General features: G+C 44.0%; 1 non-coding gene and 1 pseudogene across 1 annotated transcript; both read left to right on the top strand.

Annotated features, from left to right (window-relative positions):
• The first annotated feature begins 1,099 nt into the window (after positions 1-1,099).
• LOC148803785 (phospholipase A1-IIdelta-like) lies at positions 1,100-25,756 on the top strand (annotated as a pseudogene).
• Positions 9,110-9,216, top strand: LOC148803786 (small nucleolar RNA R71). Its single transcript, XR_016081650.1, has one exon. It is a non-coding gene; the product is annotated as a small nucleolar RNA R71 (small nucleolar RNA).
• Positions 25,757-26,259: the final 503 nt, after the last annotated feature.

The raw sequence follows: 26,259 nt of genomic DNA, 5'->3' as shown, positions 1-26,259 counted from the left end.
ATTATTGATTATAATAATAATTTTTAATTAATTAATTAATAATAATCAGTAATTATTATTTATTATTTAATAAGTAATAATGATGGCGATTAATAGATGAATAATGAATAATGATTAATTATTATAATATAAGTATTTATTAATTATTAATTAGTTATTAATAAACTTTTAAATAAAAAAAATAATAATAATAATTTTCCCAGAGAGCTCTAGCTCCCCTTATTAGTATTCTAAATAATATAATTTACGGTTAATGGTCTGTTAATTGTTTCTTCCAACGCTCAAATTACGACAAAAAATTATTAATAAAATCGAAAACGGCTAGGGCAAAAACTGCCTGAAAAGCCCTAGCGCCTCTCGATCTAGTGCATTAGTGCGCTATAGTTTTTTAGTTTGTTGCTCCGACTTAAGAGCCAGGAAGTGAGAAAACTACAACACAACAAGCAACGAATTAAGCACTAGCGCTCAAACCGTTGCGCTAACGCGCAGCCAAGCAAGCAATGGCTGGATTCAGCGTGCTAGCGTGTGCATCCATTATTATTGTTATTATTATTATTATTATTATTATTATTATTATTATTATTATTATTATTATTATTATTATTATTATTGCATATGAGGCCCTTGAGTTATGAGGAAGAAGAAGTATTTTGTGTTTTGGGGTATTATTAGAAAACAAAAAATATATAATTCCATTTTAAGAGATAAAGAAGAAACCAACAACTATTTTCTTCTTAAATTTGCAAGATAAAAAGATAAGAATTAAGAGGAAACAGACAACTTCATTGACAATGTTAATGTATAAAGCCCCTTTCATTCTAAAAATATCCAAATACATCATGGGCGAATCATAATATGTCATGTCATGGGCAATCGGCAAATCCAAACACGTCAGCATTTGCAACATCACATCAATTATTAAATGTTGGTATGCTGCCATTCCCGTTGAGGCCAAATTCAGTCGAGTGAAATGCGACCACACCAGCCACCACATATTGGCCTCCGACCGTGGTACCACGGTACGCCACCTCTATTCAGTCACACTAATCATGCCCCCCCCCTCCACCCCCGCCCCCCCCCCAAAAAAAAAAAAGATCAGAGAGTTCAAATTCCTCTATACAATATAACAGAAGTTGAGCTGAACTTCTTTTTAACATACATTGGTGTTTTCAGAAAAATAATTCTTCAAATTTTAGTTTTAAAACAACTTGCTGTCACTTTGTCCTTGTCCTTGGCTAATTCCTCACCAATCATATTTTATCCCCAATAGCTGCCTAAAGCCCAGACCAATTCATTTTATACGATCCTTCCTCCATTAAATCCCGTCGAGTTTTGTTCGCATTCACTCATACTAAGCTTCTCTCTCTCTCCCTCTCCTCGACTCCCTCTAGCTAAATCTGTCATGGAGACGGGCAAGCCACAGCCAACATGGGCAGAATTGCTTGGGAGCAAACACTGGGAAGGTCTGCTCGACCCACTAGACCTGAGCCTCCAGCAACTCATCCTCCAATGTGGGGATCTCTTCTAGTGCACCTACGACGCATTCAGCAGCAACCCACGCTCCAAGTGCTATGGCAGCAGCCGCTACGGCAAGCGTACCTTCTTCGACAAGGTAAAATTCTATCCCCCTCCTAACAACGGATTAGAAGTTGATGCTTTCCTCTATGCCACCTCCCGCGTCGACGCCCGACAAACTTTCCTCCTCCACTCCCTCTCCAGAGAAGCCTGGGGCCGCGAGTCCAATTGGATTGGATACATCACTGTCACCTCCGACTGATGTGGCTCATTGTGACACAAGAAAGTGCACTAGCCGTTCAAGTAATAAAATAGTGAGTGAAGTATCATTCCCACGAGGATTTAGGAAACAAGTATCAATACTAAATTGAGTACTTCTTATCTGAATAACAAATAAATCAAAACTTTAATGAAAGCTAAAAATCCTAAACTAAAATCTATCTAAATTATTGGCCCAATTGCCTTCAAATCAGGTTAGAAGACTAAGCAGTAAATGTCAATCTCAGAATTCAGCAATCTATCAATTTGGATCATTCGAATAAATCATGATTGAGCCTTGGTTTGGTGAAACCCCAAGGTCATGAACAGCCTCTCTCGAGCGCATGTTCAATCTATGCATGAGTGATAATCCCCATATCTCTATCAAGGATCTAATCCCCATGCATGCATTTCTTCAAACACTTCTAAAGTATCAATTCAAATCTAAATTGATCACCATTTGAATTGTGCAAGTTATCTCTAACCTTGCATCCAATTCAGTTCTTGAATAGTAGATCTGAAATCCTAGAGTCTCTCTCAAGCACTCTAGGAATTCTAAGCTTTAGATCCATTCGACCAATCTGAAATTTGCAGATCTGAATTCTCTTTCAAGCAATTCGGATCTTGCAATCTCAGATCTGAGAATTCAGATCTGAGTTTTGAAGGTTAATTGGCCGAATTAATCTACAATAACATCCTTATTCAAGAAACTTCAAGTACAATTCATAACCATTCGAATGAATCAAAAAGAATTAGATTGCTGAACCAAAATTTTACAAGCTGAAATACATCAAGGAAGAATGGAAGAAGGAGAAAGGAGAAAGAAAATATAACAAAGAAACTGAATTCAAATCAAAGAAGAATGAAACTACAATTGATTTATTACAAAAGATCTCTAAATCACAAACCCCCAATTTCGAACTCACCTTCTCTTCTTGCTTGCTTGACTTGAACTCCTTCGGCCCTTCTTCTTCTTCTTCTTCCTTGCGCCTAGCCTTCTTCTCTTCTCTTCTCTCAAGGTGGCCGAACCTCTAAGAGTGGGAGAGCCTTCCTCTCAAGCAAATGATCACCTCTCCCCCCTCCTTATATAGTTTTTCAAGGGGGCTCTTGCCCCTTCTTGAAGCCTCTAGAATGGGGTGTATTACACCCCTTTCTTGAACTTTCTAGAACTCTCTTGAAAGCCTCCTAAGGGCTGCTATTTGGGTTGCACTTAGGCTCTCTCTTAGCACATGATATTTATACTTTGAGCTGCTCTTTTGGGCTGAGAATGGGCCTTCTTTGCTGGGCCGAATTCTACTCTTAGTTAGCCTTTCTTTTCTTGGGTTTTCTCAAGGAATCCACTTGCTCTTCTTGGGCCGAAGTGCTCTCTCTTGCTTCCACAACCGGGCTGGGCTGAATTTGGTCTTTTTGAACCTTCTTTCCTTGCCTTTTTCCTTCCTTTTCTTGGATTAATTACCCCTGAAACTTATTCTTAACATTAAGCTAAATTAAGGCAAAAATTAATAAAACCGGCATAAAAATCGATGCTAAAGTCCTCAAAAATTATAGATAAATTGTAGGTTCATCAAATACCCCCACACTTAAGCTATTGCTTGTCCTCAAGCAAAGTCATTAGCCATAAATTGAACATTCCCCCTCTATTCTCACCATCTAATAGATGAATTTTTAAGATAGAAATGCATTGAGTGGTCGGGAAATTTTTGCAAGTGTTCAGCTCTTATTCTTGTAAATTACCATTTAACACATGTATAAGATCCAGGGAAAGGAGAATATGAATTTAATCAAAGTCCAGCCTTCACTCCTAATCCATATATAACTCAGCTCCTTAATTGCGCAGGTTAATAATCAAATTGCACTAAGTTTCACATCTGAAATTTTATCTTAATGAGAGTTCAAACTTTAGTATGCCCCTTTTAACCTCAGTTGTCACCATAATTACTTATTTGTAGGGGTGAGTGCATTTTATGCTCCGTCTCACCCTTTTCTTCTTTTAGTGTGAGTGCATTTTATGCTCCATCTCACACTCTTCTTTTTCTCTTTTTTTTTGTGTGAGTGCATTTTATGCTCCATCTTACACTGGTCACATGCTTGAGGTAGATAATAAGACTCGTGTTCTGAGCTGCTAGTTTTATTATTCAACTCAAAATAGTGAAGTCAATTTGGGTTGAATCTCATGTATTAGTAATTCAGATGTGCACTAGCTTCTTTGACCATTAACAATGAAATCAAGTGCTTTCATACACATGAAAGATAGTTAAGGCTAGTTATGCTGAAAGACATATTCAGCTCCCCCTTTTTTCTCATGCATATACTAAGTTGGGTCATTTGCAAGAATAAAAACTTAGCAAATACATTGGTCTCCCTCAACTCATTGTATTCCTTCTTAAAAATCACCTAATAAATAGCAATGAACTTGGGGGGGTTCCAGTTTACTTGGATATGTCATTGCCTGCAAATGTGTGTTGGGGTGAATGAGGTGCATGGCTTCAGCCCCCAAATTCTAGTTACCAGGCTCACTCCCCCACACTTAAGATGAACATTGTCCTCAATGTTCGTAGTGTTAGGGAATCACACTTGCTAGAGCAAACTGAAGAAAAGAAAAGGATGAACAGTGTCCTTAAAGAATTAGAATTTTGAGAAAGAGATCTTTATTTTACTAACTAATATTCTAAAAAGATAAATGACAAAAAAAAGATGCCTTAACCTGTTCATGAGCAAGCATAGAAGATCATTGGTTATCAAGTTAAACAGTGGATGGAGGGGGTACAGTACCGCCCATTAAATATGGTTTCAGGCGCTAACCATTTACTTTAAATGTGCCCTGAACCGGGTGGGTGATTTCTATAGCCCCATGGGGAAAAACCTGTGAAATGGTAAAGGGTTCAGACCACCTGGATCTCAACTTACCTAGAAACAAGCGGAGATGGGAATTATATAACAATACTTGTTGGCCTACATAAAAGTCCCGTCTCAGCAAGTTCTTATCATGCCAGTTTTTGGTTCTTTCTTTATAAACTTTGGCATTCTCATAGGCGGCAAGTCTGAATTCATCCAATTCATTCAATTGCAACCGCCTTTTAGCCCCTGTGGCCTGAATGTCAAAATTTAAGAATTTAAGAGCCTAATAGGCCTTGTGTTCTAATTCAACTGGTAAATGGCATGGTTTACCAAAGACCAATCTGTAGGGGGACATGCCAATGGGTGTCTTAAATGTAGTTCTGTATGCCCACAATGCATCATCTAATTTGATGGACCAATCTTTTCTGGCAGATGCTACGGTCTTTTCCAGAATTCTTTTGAGTTCCCTGTTAGCCAACTCCACTTGGCCACTAGTTTGAGGGTGATAAGGGGTAGCTAATTTATGTGTAATTCCATATTTCTGCATTAACCTCTCAAATTGGCTATTGCAGAAATGAGTTCCCCTATCACTAATTATAGCTTGCGGAGTGCTAAATCAGGAGAATAGCTTCTTTAGGAAGTGTACCACCCTCCTTGAGTCATTTGTGGGCAAAGCCATGGCTTCTACCCATTTGGATACATAGTCAACTACAATGAGGATGTACTTATTCCCAAAAGAATTCAGGAAAGGTCCCATGAAATCTATACCCCAAACATCAAAGATTTCACAGATCAAAATATTGGAAAGGGGCATTTCATTCCGTCAGGAAATGTTTACCGATCTTTGACATTTGTCACATGTGGACACGTACCTATGGGCATCTTTGAAAAGTGTGGGCCAATAAAAATCTGATTGCAAAACCTTGGTTGCAGTGTGACTAGCTCTAAAATGACCTCCTGCTTCTTTATCATGGCAAAATTGGAGTACCGACTCCATCTCCTTCTCGGAGACACATCTCCTTATGATCTGATCTGCACACAATTTATACAAAAAGGGTTCCTCCCATAGATAGTATTTTACATCAGAAAGGAATTTCTTTTTCTGTTGATATGAAAGGTTAGGAGGAAGGACTTGTGCAGCTAGATAATTAGCAAAATCAGCATACCAAGGATATGAGTATTCTTGTATTGAGTACAGCTGTTCATCCGGAAATTCTTCTTGAATGTTGCTGGTTTTCTCCTATTTTGAGCTTACCTTGTCCAACCGGGAGAGATGGTCAACAACCAGGTTTGCAGCACCCTTCATGTCTCTAATCTCAATGTCAAACTCTTACAACAAAAGGATCCACCTGATCAGTCTTGGTTTTGAGTTTTTCTTGGTAAGCAAGTGCCCTAATGCCGAGTGATCTGTGTAGACAACAACCTTGGACAATATCAGATATGAACGAAACTTGTCAAGTGCAAATATTACTGCTAGCAACTCTTTTTCTATAGTGGTGTAATTGAGTTAGGGTCCATTCAAGGTTCTGCTAGCATAGTAAATTGGCTGAAAATGTTTGTTCATTCTTTGTCCTAAAACAGCTCTTATAGCAGAATCACTCGCATGATAGGTGCATGGATCAATTTGTCTTTCAAGATGTTGGAAGCATGAAGGCATTCAATTGAAAATTCAAAAGTAACTTCTTTCTGAAGCAAGGTAGATAATGGCTTGGCAATTTTTTAGAAATCCTTAATAAACCTCCAATAGAATCCGACATGTCCTAAGAAACTTCTCAAAGAACGAACAGATGTTGGGGGTGGCAATTTTTCAATTTCCTCCACCTTGGCCTTGTCCACTTCTATACCTCTTTGAGAGATCTTGTGGCCAAGCACAATGCCTTCTTGCACCATAAAATGACATTTCTCCCAATTCAACAGAAGATGCGTTTCTTCGCATCTAGTAAGCACCTGTTTCAGATTATTCAAACATGCATCAAACGAAGAACCGAAAACTAAAAGATCATCCATAAAGATCTCAATAAAATTTTCAACCATATCAGAAAATATAGACATTATACATCACTGAAAGGTTGCTGGGGCATTGCATAACCCAAAGGGCATCCTTCGGTATGCAAAGGTACCATATGGGCAAGTAAAATTGGTCTTTTCTTGGTCTTCTGGTGCAATTGGTATCTGGTTGTACCCTGAATATCCATCCAGGAAACAATAATACTCATGCCCGGCTAGCCTCTCTAACATTTGGTCCATAAATGGGAGAGGGAAATGGTCCTTCTGGGTGGCTTCATTTAATTTTCTATAGTCAATACACACACGCATCCAGTGACGGTTCTAGTAGGGATGAGTTCATTTTTCTCATTTGGAACAACAGTCATTCCCCCTTTCTTGGGCACAACTTGCACAGGGCTTACCCAAGAACTATCAGAAATAGGATAAATGATCCCGGCATCTAACAACTTAATTATTTCAGCCTTTACCACTTCTTTCATGTTGGGGTGCAGGCGCCTTTGGGGCTGAACGGAAGGCTTGTTGTCCTCTTCCATCAAAATTCTGTGAGTGCAGATTGATGGATTAATGCCTTTGATATCCTCTACCTTCCAAGCTATAGCATTTTTGTGTTCTCGCAACACTCTTAATAACTTTTCTTTTTGTAAGGGATTTAGTGCTGCGGAAATTATTACGGAGAGATCTGATGGTTCCTCAAGGAAAGCATACTCTAAATGGGAAGGTAATTGCTTCAATTCAAGGGTGGGGGGGTTCTTGGGATGATGGCTTACCTGATGGTCCAGGCAATTTGCCTAAGTTCTCTAACTTGAGAAACCCCTTTCCCTTGAATTGAGGCTTATCATTTAGGTATGCTATCATGAGGTTTATTTCTTCATTTTCTCCTTTTTCAAGGTCTCCCTACTGGAGGCAGAGTTCAAGAGGATCAGCTAATCTACTTACTTGGTAGTATTCATCAATTGTCAATTCAATGGCATCAATCATAAAACAAGAATCATCACTAGAGGGTGCATGTTTCATAGCATCAGACATTTTAAAAATAACCTCCTCATCTTGTATCATAAGGCTGAGTTGTCCTTGTTGGACATCAATCATTGCTTTCCCAGTAGCTAGGAAAGGTCTCCCTAGGATCAGCAGGACTTCTACATCTTCTTACATGTCTAACACAATGAAATCAACTGGAAAAATGAATTTGTTAACTTTAACTAAAACATCTTCTATGATCCCCCTAGGATGTCTAATGGATCTATCAGCCAATTGTAATGCCACTCTAGTGGGTTGGGGTTCATTCAATCCCAATTTCTTAAAGATAGAATATGGCATTAAATTGATGCTAGCTCCCAGGTCACATAAAGCTTTTTCAATTTTTAGACTGCCTATAGTACAAGGAATAGTGAAACTCCCTGGATCTTTAAGTTTCTGAGGCAGCTTGTTCAGAAGGATAGCAGAACATTCCTCATTTAAAGCAATTGTAGCCACATCTCCCAGTTTCCTTTTGTTTGCCAATAATTCTTTCAAAAACCTTGCATAGTGTGGCATCTGGGCTAAAGCATCAGCAAAAGGAATATTAATGTGTAAACTTTTAAAAAAATCAAGAAACTTACCAAATTCCTTCTCCAATTTCTGTTGCTTCAGCCTATTAGGGAATGAAACTTGTGGCTGCTGGTGCATCCCTTGTTGTGATTTTGGTTGTTCCTTCTTCTGTTGTCTAGTCCCAAGGCTTGTTTCTGCCTTGGGTTCAGCCCAATTCTTCTTTTCTACCTCGGGTAACTCTTTTCCACTTCTTAAGGTAATAGCTTGCACTTGCTCTCGTGGATTCACTTCAGTGTTTCTTGGAAGAGTTCCCGACATTCTGGAAGAGATTAATTGTGCCAATTTCCCCACTTGGTTTTCCAGGTTTTTGATTGAGGTTTCCTAGTTCTGGAACCTGGTTTCCGCACTTGCTATAAATTTTGTCATCAGTTCCTCCAAATTGGACTTTGGTTCGGGCTAATGATAAGTTTGGTGGAAAGGCTTGGAAGTATGCTGACTTGGCCAGGATTGATTTGAATGTCCCCTCCATCCTGGGTGAAAGGTATGGTGACTTTGGTAACCTTGCTGTCTTGACGAATTGCTGACATAGTCGACTTGTTCAGTAGATGGCCTGAACTGATTGCCAACTTGGCAGTCGGTGTTGATGTGGCCTCCCCCACACAATCCACAAGTAAGAGGCTACACATGCATGGCAACTATCTGCATTTCATCAATTTTCTTACTGAGTGCTCCTATTTGTGCAGATAGTGTCGTATAAGTATCAACATTATGCAGGCCTTGTTGCTTCCTAGTTTGAGTTCTTTTAGAATGCCATTGATAGTTGTTGGCTGCCATTTCCTCAATAAGTGCATGGGCAACCTCAGGAGTTTTATTATTTATGGATCCTCCGGCTGCAGCATCTAGTATGGTCTTATTTGAGTCAATAAGACCATTATAGAAAGTCTGCACTTGCAGCCAAATGGGGAGGCCATGGTGAGGAACTTTCCTTAGCAGCTCCTTGTATCGTTCCCATGACTCGTATAAAGATTCGCCCTCTTGTTGGAAAAAAGTAGTGATGTCATTCCTCATTTTAGCAGTTTTAGAAGGGGGAAAATATTTAGAGAGAAAACGACTGGCCATTTCATCCCTCGTAGCTATTGATCCTGCCGGTAATGAATTCAGCCATGCTTTGGCTTTATCCTTCAAAGAAAATGGGAATAACCTTAGCCTAATGGCATCATCACTTACCCCATTGTGTTTGAAGGTGTCACATATTTCTAAAAATTTAGAAATGTGTGGATTGGGATCTTTGTGGGCCAAACCACAGAATTGCACCATGTTTTGAATCATTTGTATGATGACTAGTTTGATTTCAAAGATGTTAGTAGCAATATTGGGCCTGATAATGCTAGAGGCAGCTCCAGTGAGTGTGGGTTTGGCATAATCCATCATAGTCCTCTGCTCAACCATTTCTTGAGCTTCTTGAGCTTCTTGCTGGACTTGTCTGACTGCTCTTAGACGGACACAGAGAGTTCTTTCAATCTCCGGGTTGTAGAGGATTTCCTCCAGCTCGACTCTGCTTGTCAGAAACTGTGAAAGTCAAGGCAAGAAACAAGATAATACAAAAGAATACAATTACCTAAGCCTATCATAGTTAAGATAAGTACAATGAATTATTGTCATACAAGTACCAATCATAAATAATTTGAATTGAAATGCAATGTACACTACTGCACACATCCATTCACCTCTACTGGACTGAGGGCAGTTTATTAGAGCTGAATTGACAATGCCTTCAGAGGACATAATTAGAGCTATAACTCGACCTGAGCCAGCTTCAGGTTTGTGAGCTATGCAAGTGTATGGCTTCAAGAAATCTTGAAAACTTCTTATGACCTGAATTCAGGTCTAATATTGACGTGCATAAGCTGCTGCTATTGAAAGCAATTTAGTTCACAATGAATTCAATCAATATTTTGGTTCAGATTCCTTATGAATTCATACAAATGTCCCATAAGCCAAAAATAGCAACCCATAGTGCAACAGTAGCAAATTAATCATTCCACATATTTTCAAATTCAAGGCATTGCATTAAAACTATTGAGGCATCAAAAATTCTCAAAATAAACAAACTTTTCCTCAACCAAATCAGCTCAAATAGAGCAGAGCACAAGTTGTTTAAATACAACAAAGTCTGCCCTGCTAGGTTTGTTCACAATTCCAGTTCAGATCTGGATGATTTCAATCAAATACAATTTTGCAATTACAACAAATTTTGCAGCAGTTGAAACCAAATATAAAGCTAATTATTCAATCAAATATAGCAGCTACTTGATGCTAGGTCAGTGGATCTGCAATATGTTGTACTCAAGGTTACATCAATCAGGGCTGGAATGAGATCTGAATTGAATTAGGGCTGAGGCCCAGATCAAAGCTCCAATATTCACATCTTATTCAAAGTACTCACATCTATCATAAATAGTCAGGTTGAGATCAGGTTTGCAATGCATACAACCTGTATATGCTGCTGCAATCCGGATTAATGGCAATAGTTCAGCCCACTGTTGATTCAGCCCAGGTTTTGCATCCGATCTCATATCAGCCCCTATCTGTCTAGCTCATATATATTACGCTGTTCAGTTCACAAATTTACAGAAACCTGAAATCAGGTCTGCACTGTTTGGCATTGTTACTGCTGCAATTTAGTAGTGTTGTAGGACAGAACAGAGTCCAATTTCAGATCAAATCTCATAGCAATCAGAGCTGGCCATCTAAAACTTTGAATTTCCTAATGGACATCCAAGATTGTGTACAAGAGGTTTAAAGCAGAAACCTGAAATCATGATGGCTCAAATTAAGTAGTGGCAAAAACCTGAAATCAGGTATACTAACTGTATACTGTAAACAGCCCTGAATGCCAGTATATTACACTCATCCAGTTCAGATCTGGTGCAAGTGGTTTAAAGCTAGAAAAACTAGTCCACATATATGATTATCAGTCCATAGATATAACACAAACATTAGTCCACAGACAAACAATCAATCAGATCGGATGAAAGTAATTTAAAGGATAACAAAAACATCAGTCCATAGATATGATTTCAGATCATCAGCCCACATACTGCCTCATGTCATCAGTCAATCTATAGTAGAAATCAAGTGCACTCTGATATCATCACTCATTGCTACTATTTCATCAATGATGCAGATCTGATTTTTACACATTTTTGGTATACTACTACAAGTCCACATTAATGAAGCATCAATGAAATATACTACAATCAGATTTGAGTTGAGTGGGTTCATACCATCATCCGAATAGGGTGCAGATATTGTACAAGATTTTCATACAATTGGATCTGAAGTTTATGAGAGTAAATGCAAGAGTTCTATACACCTTCAGATCTGTAATTTTTGCTTTTCAACAGGTACTGATGCTAAGTTCAGTAGCTAGAACCACAGTTCAGGTCTGAAATAACATTGATCTGAATTTCATCAAACAAAGCTAACCAATTGTTCATGGGGGATAGCAGATATAACCTAGGGTGAATTGGGGTGATTATAACCCCCAATTACCCTTAAATTTACATCAGTTCAGGTCTGAGTTCCGGGGAACTCAGATCTGAACTGTTGCAGATCTGCTACAGCATAACTCAGATCTGAATTCAGATCTGAGTTCTGATCCGAATCCTTGGCTCCCATTCTTTTGGTTATATGGTTCTCTCTTTTTTTTTCATATTATATTATATAAATTTTTTTTCTTCTATTTGTAATGAAAGAAAAGAATAACAAAGGGCTGAAATATGAACAGATTTTGTCAACATGAGTGTTGCAGTTCTGCTATAGTAGATCTGAGTGCCAAATGCAACTCAGATCTGTAACACTCATGTTTTTTAAAATTTGTTTTTCTTTTCTTTTAGAAGAATATAACTTCGAGATAAAAAGGAAAATAGGTCTTCCTTTATTAAAATTAAACTGAAATAGGGAAGAGAAAGTAATCTACTAAAACAGAACTACAGTAGTACAGTAGTTGCAATCCAAGCTGAAATGAAAAATTAAGCAAATTAAACCAACTACGAATGCAATGCTAAATGAGATCAGATTAAGAATGCCCAATGTTTCCTAATATTGTTTCCCTAAATCCCTGGCAACGGCACCAAAAACTTGATGTGGCTCATTGTGACACTAGCAAGTGCACTAGTCGTTCAAGTAATAAAGTAGTGAGTGAAGTATCGTTCCCACGAGGATTTGGGAAACAAGTATCAATACTAAATTGAGTACTTCTTATCTGAATAACAAATAAATCAAAACTTTAATGAAAGCTAAAAATCCTAAACTAAAATCTATCTAAATCATTGGCCCAATTGCCTTCAAATCAGGTTAGAAGACTAAGCAGTAAATGTCAATCTCAGAATTCAGCAATCTATCAATTTGGATCATTCGAATAAATCATGATTGAGCCTTGGTTTGGTGAAACCCCAAGGTCATGAACAGCCTCTCTCGAGCGCATGTTCAATCTATGCATGAGTGATAATCCCCATATCTCTATCAAGGATCTAATCCCCATGCATGCATTTCTTCAAACACTTCTAAAGTATCAATTCAAATCTAAATTGATCACCATTTGAATTGTGCAAGTTATCTCTAACCTTGCATCCAATTCAGTTCTTGAATAGTAGATCTGAAATCCTAGAGTCTCTCTCAAGCACTCTAGGAATTCTAAGCTTTAGATCCATTCGACCAATCTGAAATTTGCAGATCTGAATTCTCTTTCAAGCAATTCGGATCTTGCAATCTCAGATCTGAGAATTCAGATCTGAGTTTTGAAGGTTAATTGGCCGAATTAATCTACAATAACATCCTTATTCAAGAAACTTCAAGTACAATTCATAACCATTCGAATGAATTAAAAAGAATTAGATTGCTGAACTAAAATTTTACAAGCTGAAACACATCAAGGAAGAATGGAAGAAGGAGAAAGAAGAAAGAAAATATAACAAAGAAACTGAATTCAAATCAAAGGAGAATGAAACTACAATTGATTTATTACAAAAGATCTCCGAATCACAAACCCCTAATTTCGAACTCACCCTCTCTTCTTGCTTGCTTGACTTGAACTCCTTTAGCCCTTCTTCTTCTTCCTTGTGCCTAGTCTTCTTCTCTTCTCTTCTCTCAAGGTGGCCAAACCTCTAAGAGTGGGAGAGCCTTCCTCTCAAGCAATTGAACACCTATCCCCCCTCTTAGAGACCTCCTTATATAGTTTTTCAAGGGGGCTCTTGCCCCTTCTTGAAGCCTCTAGAATGGGGTGTATTACACCCCTTTCTTGAACTTTCTAGAGCTTTCTTGAAAGTCTGCTAAGGGCTGCACTTAGGCTCTCTCTTAGCACATGATAGTTATACTTTGAGCTGCTCTTTTGGGTTGAGAATGGGATTTCTTTGTTGGGCCGAATTCTACTCTTAGTTAGGCTTTCTTTTCTTGGGTTTTCTCAAGGAATCCACTTGCTCTTCTTGGGCCAAAGTGCTCTCTCTTGCTTCCACAACTGGGCTGGGCTGAATTTGGTCTTTTTGAACCTTCTTTCCTTGCCTTTTTCCTTCATTTTCTTGGATTAATTACCCCTGAAATTTATTCTTAACATTAAGCTAAATTAAGGCAAAAATTAATAAAACCGGCATAAAAATCCATGCTAAAGTCCTCAAAATTTATAGATAAATTGTAGGTTCATCACCGACCAAGCTAGTAAGTCTCTGGGTAGACGCGAGATATATGTAGCTTGGTGGGGAACCATTCGAAATTATGAATAGATTAACGTCGTAGATGCACAACTTCAGTCCATCAAGACTCTATTGAAACTAGAAACCCAGAACTAGGACCAAGAGCAATACTACAATTGGCTTGATGGTCTCTAATGCGGCATGATCCGGGCACTCCTAGCTGGTTGCTGACTGGCTCCTTGTTGGCAACGGACGGCACCTGAGAAGATGGAAAGAAGGATTCCCGGGGATTTACCCGGTGGGAATACTCCAAAGCTTAAGTCAGAACGTTGGGGAAGGAGAAGAAAGAGAGTGCAAAGGCTAAGAGTGTAGGTGGCGCTTTATCAATGTGCTCGAGAGATTAGCTCATGAGCAAACAAAGACTCAGGTTGAGTATATGAGTGCGGAAGTATTCAAAAGTCTGTGAGCCTTTCTCTTTCGTCTCAAGGGCTTTTATAGGGGAATTACTGTCAAATCGAGTGTAACCGCCATTGGGCCCCTACTGCAGCCGTTACCTGTCAGGGCTGCATAGGTGATCATTAAAATGTACCTCTCGCTCGGATGAGTGACACGTGTTAAAGAGGCAGGCACACTTCCGCCTGCTGAGAGACGTGGGTGCAAACTGTCGAAAGAGCAGGGGACTGCGCCGTTAGTTAAGAGACGTGGCGTAGACTGATCGGTACGGTTTGTTAGGTAGAAGCTTCTTGAGAAACGTCCGCGCCGCTTACTCATGATCTACTTTGTAGCGAGCTTGGGAATACTTCGGGGTTGCCCTTACTAAGGTTGTTCTCTAGGGTGACTTATTCGTTCGGGGACTGGAGCGAGCTGGTTTCCCTAGTATGCGAGCTAAAGCAGTCTTGGAGTATCCCCTTCTGGGTAGCTCGGGGAACCCGGAGCTCGTGTTGTCACAAACTTCTACAACGAACTATGATATAGCGAGCTGCTTTATGGGCTTGTTACTTAGCCGCGGTCAGGCTACGATGCTAAGTTGTTGCCCATGCTGAGTCAGGTCCACATGTCATCATTTCATAGGTCGGGTCATGTCATCCTCCATCAATTGCCCCCCACTCCTCAAGCTAATAGTGTTGCCTTAGCACAAGGAGTTCATGAAGTATGATGGACTGATTTGACCGAGATTGAAACTTGATTGACTGCTCACATTAAATGCGTTCGCGAGAATCGGAAGATTTTCTGACCTTTCGTATTCCGAAAACGTGCTGGGGTGGCTTTTAACTCTGGATGTCGTGCAACCGTCGTTACCTCAATCATGGGAGACGTGTAGGCAATCGCTTTTCGGTTTCAGAAGGCGTGCGGTTAGCACACCTGCGAACCGTCCGATCTGCCTTAATCCGGGCCATTGATTCAGAGGCGTAGAGCCTATAAATAGGAGGGCCTTCTGGGTCTCTCTCTCACGCCATCTTGCTGTCTTCGGATTCTGAGGTCGCACACCTGTCAAGTCTACTCGAGTTCCTCACTTTACTTCATCCCGTCCTTTTCGGTGAGTCTCGATCACTATCAGTCATGTCAGGGTACCCATACCATAGTCGCCATCGGGGCGGTGGCTAGGGTGACGATGCTCCCTTGAGTTCGGGGGGAGCTTGGGAACAGGGCCCGGGAGACCTTCGGCGATGGAGCCTCCACTTCCCGGGGAAGGGAGCCCGATACTTTCGGCCCTTCCTCTATGACAGAGGGGAGGCTTAGGTCTTTAATCAGCTATTTCCACCTCCCCAAGGACCTTGTTTACTGTCTTCCCACCGGTAAATTTCCATGGGAGCATGGTCCCAACGAGATAGTTATCTATCAGGAGCAACTCAAAGCTGGCCTGTGTCTCCCCTTGCACCCCTTGATAGTGGAAGTGCTAAACCACTTCAACGTCACTATCGATCAGCTTTATCTCAACGCCATTCGGAACATGGTTGGGACTATATCCTTGTGCTGTGAATACTGTCTTCCTTTGAACCTTGACATTTTCTCTGCTATCCTTTGTATAAAAAATGCCACTCCCAGGGCTCCACCGAAGAGGCTTCTCTACTACTTCTCTCCCCGTCATGGTTACAAGCTTTTATATGAGCTTCCAAATAAAATTCCCGCCTAGAAGCGGGATTATTTTTTGGTCCGCAACCCAAAGGGGTGGCCCTTCCCTACTTCTTGGAGAGGCGCCATTCAGGACTCTGGGGTCGAGCTGGACCCCGATACTCAAAAAATGATGTTGTCTTGCGCATCAGTTGGCTTCCTCTGTTCGGATTACTTGACCGAGGAGAAGCTCACGCTGGCCGGTCTGAGCCCGGGTAGGTTGCCTCTTTAGGTCGCATAGTACCTTGTCACTGTTGCGTATATACATATACTTTGTTCTTACCGAACTAATTCCTTATGGTTTCTTCTTGGCAGCCATCATGTATGGTGTTGATTCGCGCCGTCTTCTGTCGAGCAACCAGAGGCGCAAAGCAAAGAGGTCATGCCCCGACTAGACTCCCCCCTCTAGGGGTACTGAGTACGGGTTTGCTGAGTCGGGCTTCACCTCTCCACCGCCCGAAGTTCCACCACCTCCATCCGAAGGGGGTGCCGGCGGGGCCAGCCTCGATGAGGGCGAGCTCCCGCAGCAAGAGGTAGTCCCCCCGGGTCCTTCTCGGTCGTTTCCCTATCCGTGGCTCCCAGTGGGGAACTGGGAGGGCGTAAACGACTTCATTGTGGCTCGTAGGAGGAGCCAGAGAGCGATCTGCAATGAGGAGGTCGCTAAGTGGGGAGCGATGGAGCTTGGGGATCTTGCCGCGCTTGCCGCCTCTCAGTGTATGGTGGTAAGTGGTCATTCTATCTTCCTTTGTCCTTTCCTTTTTTGCTGTCTTTTGACTCCCGTCTCTTGTTGGCAAGTAAACACCACCATACATGCCATGGCCCTCCAGACGCATGTCCTCTCCTACAACGCTCATAACTAGAAGGTCAACATTCGGAAGCTTTAGGGCGAGCTCGACCAAACTCGGGGCGAGCTCCTTCACACTCACAAGGGGAGCGAGTCCCAGGAGCTGCTCATCCGAGACCAGGAGGCGCAGATTGCCAGGTTTTCTGAAGAGAGCGCGCGCTACAGTGAGGAGTCGTTAAGGGTGGTAGTGGAGAGGGAGCTCCTTCACCAATAGGTTTGGGACTTGGAGTCCACTCTTTTGGACCAAACTCGGAATTTCGACAACATGGTGGAGGCCGAGCGAGAGAAGGCGGTCTGGGACTTCAAAGACTCCCAGGAATATCATGACCTCTAGGTAGAGTATGGCTCAAGTTCGTACCGCTCCGGGTTCAAGCTTTGCTGGTGGTTGGCCCAGAAGAAATTCTCTGGGCTCAACCTCGACGGCATCACTATGAAGGGCCTGTCTCCCGAGACTGCGGACCAGGCGGAGGAAGAGGAGCCAGACTCTCTGGAGGACGAGGAGGAGAAGGCGGATTCCTGAGGCTTCGGCGGCGTTTGTTTGGACTTCTGGTGGCTCCCGGGTGCCATAAACCCGGTCTTGAAAAGATCTTTTGTTGGGAGGTTGTGCCCTCTCACCTTCTGTCAGACTTTCCTGAGCTATTTAGCTCGGTTATTACTTTGTCATTTGCTATTTTCCTTTCTTCTTTTTTTTTTTGAACCAGTAATGAATTTTCCTTTTTGCCAAAATGATCTCATCGTTTCAAGTTACTTAAAGCTACTTACTCGAAGTAGGACCCTTCAGTCATTGTTGTCTCGAGCCGTCTTTTGACGTTTTAAGGCATCCCCATGGTGCCACGCATACCCAAGCTATGTGTTTTTCGGTTGTTCCGTAGTTCATCCAACGCACTGAGATGAGCCGTGCTTCGTAGGATTAGAACCCGAGCTACTTACGCCTCTGCCATTTCACGCTTTGCTTGCACCGCCGAAGTGGCCAAGTCTTTCTTAATGCTGAGTTTTTGGTTAGCTCGGCACCTTAGCCCTTAGGCTGAGGGGGTGGCTTGCAGTCTGTCTTTGAAGTTTACCCATGTCGCGGAGGCGACTAGGTCTTACTGTGCCGAGATCATGTTAGCTCGGCATTTTGGCCCTTAGGCTCTGGGAGTGACTCGTGGTCTACTCAGTAGTTCGTCCATGCAATAGAGGCGATTGGGTCTTACTACGCCGAGATCATGTTAGCTTGGCATTTTGGCCCTTAGGCTCTAGGAGTGACTCGTGGTCTACTCAGTTGTTACAGGTAATATTGTCTTAAGTTGACAATATTCTAGACCCAAGGTACTTGTTTCCCTTCGAGGGTCTCGAGCTCATATGTTCCTTTCCCGAGAACTCGTTTCACTTGGTAGGGTCCTTCCCAATTCGGTCCGAGCTTGCCAATGCCAGGTTCAAGTACCATAACTTTTTGAAGGACCAGGTCGCCAACACGGAGGTTCCACTTCTTAACCCTGGCGTTATAGTATCGGGCTACTCTTTGTTGGTAGGCTGCAGTCCTGATATATGCAAGGTCCCTTACTTCATTGAGTAGGTCGAGGTTGGTACGTAGCTCATCTCCATTTTCCTTGTCGTCGTATGCTTCCAATCGTAACAAGGGAATCTTAATCTCAACTGGGATGACTGCTTCAGTGCCACAAGTGAAGTTGAAGGGAGTTTCTCCTGTGGCGGTCTTTTCTGTAGTTTGGTAGCCCCATAAAATGTTGGGTAGTTCGTTTGCCCACAGTTCTTTAGCTCAATCTAGGCACGCTTTCAGACCACGAAGAATAGCTTTGTTCATAACCTCTGCTTGACCATTCGCTTAAGGGTGTGTGACCGAAGTGAAGTTCTGTCGTATCCCCATGTATTGGCACCAGTTCTGGAATTTTATGTCCTCGAACTGCTTGCCATTGCCAGAGATTAGCACCCGAGGTAAACCAAAGCGGCATACTATGTTCTTCCAAAAGAAGTTCTAGACGTTTCGAGTTGTGATTGCTACAAGAGGTTCAACTTCTACCCACTTGGTGAAATAATCTACTGCTACCACTAGGAACTTCCTCTGGCCTGTCGCTGGTGGGAACGGCCCAAGAATGTTGATACCCCATTGTGCAAAAGGCCATGGGCTGGTGAGGTATTTGTGGTCGGCAGCAGGCTGATGATGGATGTTGGTGTGCTTCTGGCACTTGTCGCATTTCCAAACGAGTTCGGTGGCGTCTTCTTTCATTGTCGGCCAGTAGTACCCTTGTCATAGTGCTTTTTGGGCGAGAGCCCTGCCCCCCAAGTGTCCGCCACACAGGCCTTCATAAGTGTCATGGAGTACAAGCTTGGCTTCTGAAGGTCGCAGGCAGTGCAGATAGGGAAGCGTGTAGGATCTTCGGTATAGCCATTCGTCTATTATGACGTATTTGTTTGCCTGACGCTCTACCCTTCTGGCAGCATTGTGGTCCGCAGGGAGGGTCCCGTGTAGTAGGAATCTCGCGAGCGGGTCGATCCAGCTCGACTCTGCTTGAACAATGGGAGTGACCTCTTCTGCCCCCCCGAGAATGCTAGGCCGAGGCAGGTCCTCTATTTACACGGTCCTCATGGTGTTATCACTGGTGTTGGCTAACCGGGACTGGGAGTCGGCCTCAGCGTTCTCCGACCTTGGGATTTACCTGATTAAGTATGACTGGAAGTTGAGCAGAGCCTCCTATACTTTGGCTAGGTAAGCGATCATAGTCGGTTCACAGGCTTCATATTCGCCTGTGACTTGGTTGACTACAAGCTGAGAGTCGCTGCAGATGATGATGTGTTTGGCTTCCACTTCTTTGTCTAGGGCTAGCCCGGCTATCAGTGCTTCGTACTCCGCTTCATTGTTGGATGCCGCAAACTCAAAGCGTAGTGCATACTCCAACTTTGTGCCACTTGGGCCATGAAGAATTATCTCGGCTCCACTGCCCTGCTGGTTGGAGGAGCCATCTACATGAATGATCCAGGGCTCCTCATCCCAGTTCGCGCTTGGCCTCATTGGGAGAGATGCCGCACTGGTTGCTACCTCACGGCGCTCGGACTCAATCGGCTTGGGAGCTTCGAGCTCACCTGGACTGGGGCCCTCGTGCTCAACCGGCCTGGGGACTTCTGAGCTGAAAGTGCACTCCGCAACGAAATCCGCTAAGGCTTGGGCCTTTATAGCAGTTTGTGGCTTATATCGGAGATCATACTCGCTGAGTTCAACGGACCACTTCGTTAGTCGACCGGAGACCTCGGGCTTTGAGCAAGACCTGCCTCAGAGGTTTGTTGGTGAGGACAATAACAGTATGAACTTGGAAGTACAGGCAAAGCTTTCGGGCTGTGATAACCAGTGCGTAGGCTAGTTTTTCTATCTCTGGATATCTCGTCTCTACTCCCTGCAACACTTTACTAACGTAGTAGATAGGCCGTTGGGCCCGATCTACTTCCTTTACTAGTACCGAGCTGACCACTTCGTCGCTGGCCGAAAGGTACAGCTCTAAAACATGCCGGGTTAAAACCAGAATACTGGCGAGGTACCTTTTGAGCTCGTCAAACGCGAGCTGGCAGTCTTGGGTCCATTCGAATCCTTTGCTTTTCATTGCCTTAAAGAAAGGCAGGCAGCGGTCTGCCGATTTGGACATGAAACGGCCCAGAGCGGCTATCCTACCATTCAATCTCTGAACCTCCTTCACTTTCTGAGGTGGTCTCATGTCCAAGATGGCCTTTATCTTGTCCGGATTGGCCTCGATGTTGCGCCGATTCACAATATACCCTAAGAATTTGCCTGAGGCGACTCCAAAGACACACTTGTTCGGGTTCAACTTCATATTAAATTTACGCAGAATCTCAAAAACTAAACTCAAGTCTTAAATTAAATCACAAGAAAGTTGGGTTTTGACAACCATGTCGTCTACATAACATTCCAGCTTTTGGCCAATTAATGGCTCGAACAGTTTATTTACAAGTCTTTAGAAGGTCGCCCCGGCATTTTTTAACCTGAAGGGCATGACCTTATAACAGTACAGGCCGAGTTTGGTTTTGAAAGTAGTTTTCTCCTCGTCTGCTGGGTCCATCCTGATCTGATTGTAGCCCGAGTAGGCATCTAGAAAGCTCAACAACTCATGCCTCGAGGTCGTGTCCACTAGGCGGTCAATCCTGGGAAGTGGGAAGCAATCCTTTGGGCAAGCTCGGTTTAGGTCGGTGTAGTCGACGCACATGCGCCATTTACTGTTAGCCTTTTTCACTAGAACGAGGTTGGCCACCTAGCTTGGGTAATGGACTTCCTTGATAAAATCGGTTGTGAGGAGCTTCCCGACCTCCTCATCGACTGCCCTCCATTGCTCTAGGGCTAGGTTGCATTTCTTTTGCTTAACGGGCCTAACTACAGGATCAGTATTGAGCTTATGAGTTACAATGTCGGGGTCTATACTGGGCATTTCTGCCACGGACCAAGCGAAAACATCTAAATTCTTAAGTAAAAAATGTATTAGTTCGGACCGCAAGGGCTCCTCGACGGAATCGTCGATTTGAAGCGTTCGGGCAGGGTCCTCTGCCGAGGTCAGAATGGAGACTGTCTCCTCCGTGGGCGCAGCTCGTTCCTCGCTCTACTCCACAAGTCGCTCGAGCTCGAGGTCGTCAGCCACCTTAGCTTTTCCCTTGAGGGCGGCAACATCGCACTTGTGGGACTCAAGCTGGTCGCCCCTCACTACCCCGATACCGAAGTCCGTAGGGAACTTCATGGCCAAGTAGTAGGTGGACACCACAGCTCGTAAGGCATGGGTAATCGGCCGACCTAGAATGGCATTGTATGAGGAGGGGGTCACGACCACCAAGAAGTCGTGGTTGAGCCTTACAACGCTAGGCTAGGTGCCGAATTCCACAGGTACTGTCACTCTTCCTAGGGGCTGAACTTCTTCTCTGTTGAAGCCAATCAGGGGAGTGTGTGAGCTTTAGGTCGCTCTCCTAAAACTGGAGTTTGTCGAAGGCCACCTTGAAGAGGATATCCGCCGAATTGCCTGAATCAACAAGGACTCGCTTGACTTTGAAGTTGTTGACCCTCATCTTTATGACGAGTGCGTCATCATGAGGGTAGTGGACCCCGCATGCATCGTCCTCTGTGAAGAAGATGGGGTATTCTGTCCTTGGCCATTTTGGAGGGCTCTGCTCTTCCCTGCTGGATTCACGAGCTGTCGCGCGAGCTGCTGCTGAAGTGCAACCCGTGACAATCGATCCTCCGACTATGACATGGATGATCACCCGAACTGGTCTCTCTTCGGGGGCTGCTTCTACGGTTCCTCCGCTTGTCGGCTGGATTCGGGGGTGTTTCTGCCTTGCTCCCCCTGTCGACCTACTTTATTATTATTACTACTATTATTATTTTGTACAAAATTTTGTAAATATCCATGACGGATGAGCTCTTCTATCTCATCGCGGAAGTTTTTACAACTCTCGGTACTATGACCGTGATCTTTATGAAAACTAGAATACAAATTCTTATTCCGGGTGCTAGGGCCTGCCTTCAGCCGAGGTGGCCACTTCACATACGGGGTGTCCTTGATTGCCATGAGGATCTCGGCCCGTTTGGTGTTGAGGGGTGTGTAGTCCCTTTTTGTTGCTGGGACCCGGGTGGACTGAACCAGCCTTGCCCCCTGAGCTACATCCTTCTTCTTCTTTTTGTCGCTTTGGGACGGGGCCTCCGACTCCCTCTTTCTTTTTTCTGGGGCCTGCTCGCCCCTCTGGTTGATCTCTTCCTCTGTCCCAATGAACCGGTCCGCGAGTTTAAGGAACTCGGTCACGGTTTTGGGTTGGTTGAAAACCACATGCCATTTGAACTCCTTATGGGTGATACCTCGCTTGGCTGCCATGAGGCGAACTACAGGGTCCAGGTCGGGTATCTGCAAACAAGCATCATTGAACCACTTGATGTAGCTCCGGATGGATTCCCCTTCTTTCTGCACTATGCTGAGGAGGCTCTCTTGGGTTCGTGGGCACCTCATGCTGGTGACGAAGTGAGAGACGAAGACCTGCACGAACTGTGCCCAGCTTCTTATCGACCCTGGCGTGAGGTTCCGGTACCAGGTGCAGGCGACTCCCTTGAAGGTGGTGGAGAAGGCCACACCCATGCAGGACTCGCTGGCTCTGGCCAGATGCATCTAGAATTGGAAGGTGTTCACATGGTCGTTTGGATCGAAAGACCCATCATACTTATCTAGAGGAGGGAGCTTGAAGTCCCTTGGCATGGGGACAGCAAGGAGTTCGGAAGATAGCGGGGAAGAAATTGAGAGGAGGGGGGCAGCTCTTACTTTGCCAGAGCATACCTCCTCTTTCCTTCTGAGCTCGGGAGAGTCTTTGGATGCGGTGCGGCGGGCTCGCCGGTATCTTCGCTGCTGCTGCTTTGCCGGTTCGGCATTGGCGCTTTATGCTTCAGTGTTTTTGAGCTCGATGGGCTTGGACTGTCAGCAATGACTTTGGACTGAAGGGCCCTGTCTGGGATCCGTGGCCAAGACCTCGAACAGATTCTCTGTGAGCGGGAGCTCAAACTGTGAGGGTTGTGGCGACGTGGGCCTAGTTGGCTGGGAGGCCCCGGTCCTTCCTATAGGCTGGGAGGTGGGGGCTGTCGGGCTTTCCTTCTTGCTACGGGAAGAGGCTTGGCTCCTGGCAGGATCTTGAACCTGGGACACCTCTCCCCTGCGAGATCGCTCACCTCAGCAGGACGGCTTGGCCTGCTTTGCGGCTGGGTACCGGGGAGGAAGCGGCTGTTGGGCCTGAGGTAGCGAGGAAAATTGCTATTGGTACTGGTACTGGGAGATCTGGTGCAGCACTTGCTACTAGTAAAGCTGGAACTATTGGAACTGTTGCATTTGACCCTGCATGGCCAGCATGCACTGCACCAAGTCCTCCAGTTGGTTCGGGTTGGCCGTCGGGGGCACAACCAAGGGTTCAGTAGGGGTTGCTCCTACAGTAGAAGGGAGCGGAGCAATGGCGGGTGCCACTGTAAGAGGCACATTCAGGCTGGGGACTCCATCCGCTGAGAGGGGGACGGTAAACTGCCCGATACAGACAGTAGGAAACTGGGGCTGTTCCTCGGCGACGTTCTGGCTGGTGCCACGTCCGGCATTGCTGGAAGAAGCCATGAAGAATGATAAGTTTTTTGGAAGAGAAGTGTTGTAAAAGCTTCGAGGAAGGCTTTTAGAAGCGGTTCCCGTAGACGGCGCCAAATGATGCGGCACGATCCGGGCACTCCTAGCTGGCTGCTGACTGGCTCCTTGTTGGCAATGGATGGCACCTGAGAAGATGGAAAGAAGGATTCCCGGGGATTTACCCGGTGGGAATACTCCGAAGCTTAAGTCAGAACGTTGGAGAAGGAGAAGAAAGAGAGTGCAAAAGCTAAGAGTGTAGGTCGTGCTTTATCAATGTGCTCGAGAGATTAGCTCGCAAGCAAACAAAGACTCAAGTTGAGTATATGAGTGCAGAAGTATTCAAAAGTCTGAGAGCCTTTCTCTTTTGCCTCAAGGGCTTTTATAGGGGAATTACTTCCAAATCGAGTGTAACCGCCATTGGGCCCCTACCGCAGCCGTTACCTGCTAGGGCTGCACAGGTGATCGTTGCAACATACCTCTCACTTGGATGAGTGACACGTCTTAAAAAGGCATGCACGCTTCCGCCTGCTGAGAGACGTGGGTGCAGACTGTCGAAAGGACAGGGGACTGCGCCGTCAGTTAAGAGACGTGGCGTAGACTGATCGGTACGGTTTGTCAGGTAGAAGCTTCCTAAGAAACATCCGCGCCGCTTACTCGCGAGCTACTTTGTAGCGAGCTTGGGAATACTTCGGGGTTGCCCTTACTAAGTTTGTTCTCTGGGGTGACTTATTCGCTTGGGGACTGGAGCGAGCAGGTTTTCCTAGCACGCAAGCTAAAGCAGTCTTAGAGTATCCCCTTCTAGGTAGCTCGGGGAACCCGGAGCTTGTGTTGTCGCGAACTTCTACAGCGAACTATGATATAGTGAGCTGCTGTATGGGCTCGTTACTTAGCCGCGGTCAGGCTACGATGCAGAGCTATTGCCCATGCTGAGTCAGGTCCACGTGTCATCATTTCATAGGTCGGGTCAAATCATCCTCCATCAGTCTCCTCAGCAAAATTCACAACAAAGCCAATGGCAAGGGCAGCAGTGACAGTGAAGATGACGACGAAAATGCGCCCATGGTCATGAAAGGTTGGTTCACCATCTACACTTCTGACGACCCAAGATCCCCCTTCACCAAACTAAGTGCCAGAACTCAGTTTCTAACCAAGATCAAAGAGCTAGTGGAGCAATACAAAGGTGAGGAGCTAAGTCTAACGATAACAGGCCACAGCCTCGGCGCTTGTCTGCCCATCTTGAGTGCTTTCGATGTGGTTGAAAATGGGCTGTGGATGATCCCTGTGGCTGCTATTATGTTCGGTAGCCCACAAGTGGGAAACAAGGCATTCAATGACAGGCTCAAGGCATTTCCAAACCTCTGAGTGCTGCACGTGAGGAATGAAATAGATCTGATTCCACAGTACCCAACCCAGATACTGGACTACCAGTACACAGGTACAAGCTCGTGATCGACAATCGGAAATCGTCGAGCTTGAGAGACTCTAAGAATCCCAGTGACTGGCATAACCTTCAAGGAATGCTACATGTGGGCGTAGGGTGGAATGGAGCGGACAGAGACTTTGAGTTGAAGGTGAAGAGGAGTATTGCTCTAGTTAATAAGTCCGGTGATTATCTAAAAGAAGAGTTGTTGGTTCCTCCGTCATGGTGGGTCGAGAAGAACAAAGGCATGGAGCTTGATGAAAGTGGGGAGTGGGTTTTAACCCCGCCATTTGATGATGATAATATCCCAGTTCCTGAGTTTTGAGCTATGTACTAATATGGAAAAATTCTCTGTAAATTTCATTTAGCAATTAGGATTAGGTAATCTACTATTGGTTAATTCAACCTAAATGACGATATGCTCGTATGGATGTTATGGCCTTTGACTTGGCCCTAGTCGACCCAATTGGATATTTATTAGATCTCTTTCAGCCTTTCAGGTACCATAGTTTCAGACATCCAGTGGATTGTTTTAGAATTCAGATGTTCCTTTCAATTCCAAGAAACAGATACATCCGATATCATTCAAACAGGGAGGGCCGGATAGGGCTACAAATGGGTACCCACTAATTCTATTTCGAATCTGATCTGATTAAGGCAATCTGGCAGTAACTTTCTTTCTTCTCTTTGTCTTGTTCTGTTCTGTTTTGTTCCGTTCTGCTATATATAATCTTTTAATTCCATTTCCACCTTTTTACATACAATGTATTCCAGTTCAAGATGGCTTGGCAACGAAATACAATTGAAATGTTTTAGAAGAATATTGTGTCTATTTGCGGGCAATTGCAAGCTAAGATGGTTTCCAAAAGGGTTGAAGAATTTATAATAATTCCATGATCTCATGTGCCTCTGTTCTTT

The sequence above is a fragment of the Nelumbo nucifera genome, chromosome 1 (assembly GCF_055504915.1).
Source record: "Nelumbo nucifera cultivar China Antique chromosome 1, China Antique-T2T, whole genome shotgun sequence".
Classification (NCBI taxonomy): domain Eukaryota; kingdom Viridiplantae; phylum Streptophyta; class Magnoliopsida; order Proteales; family Nelumbonaceae; genus Nelumbo; species Nelumbo nucifera.
The sequence above is the reverse complement of the archived record's forward strand: the minus strand, read 5'-3'. Positions and strand labels throughout refer to the sequence as shown.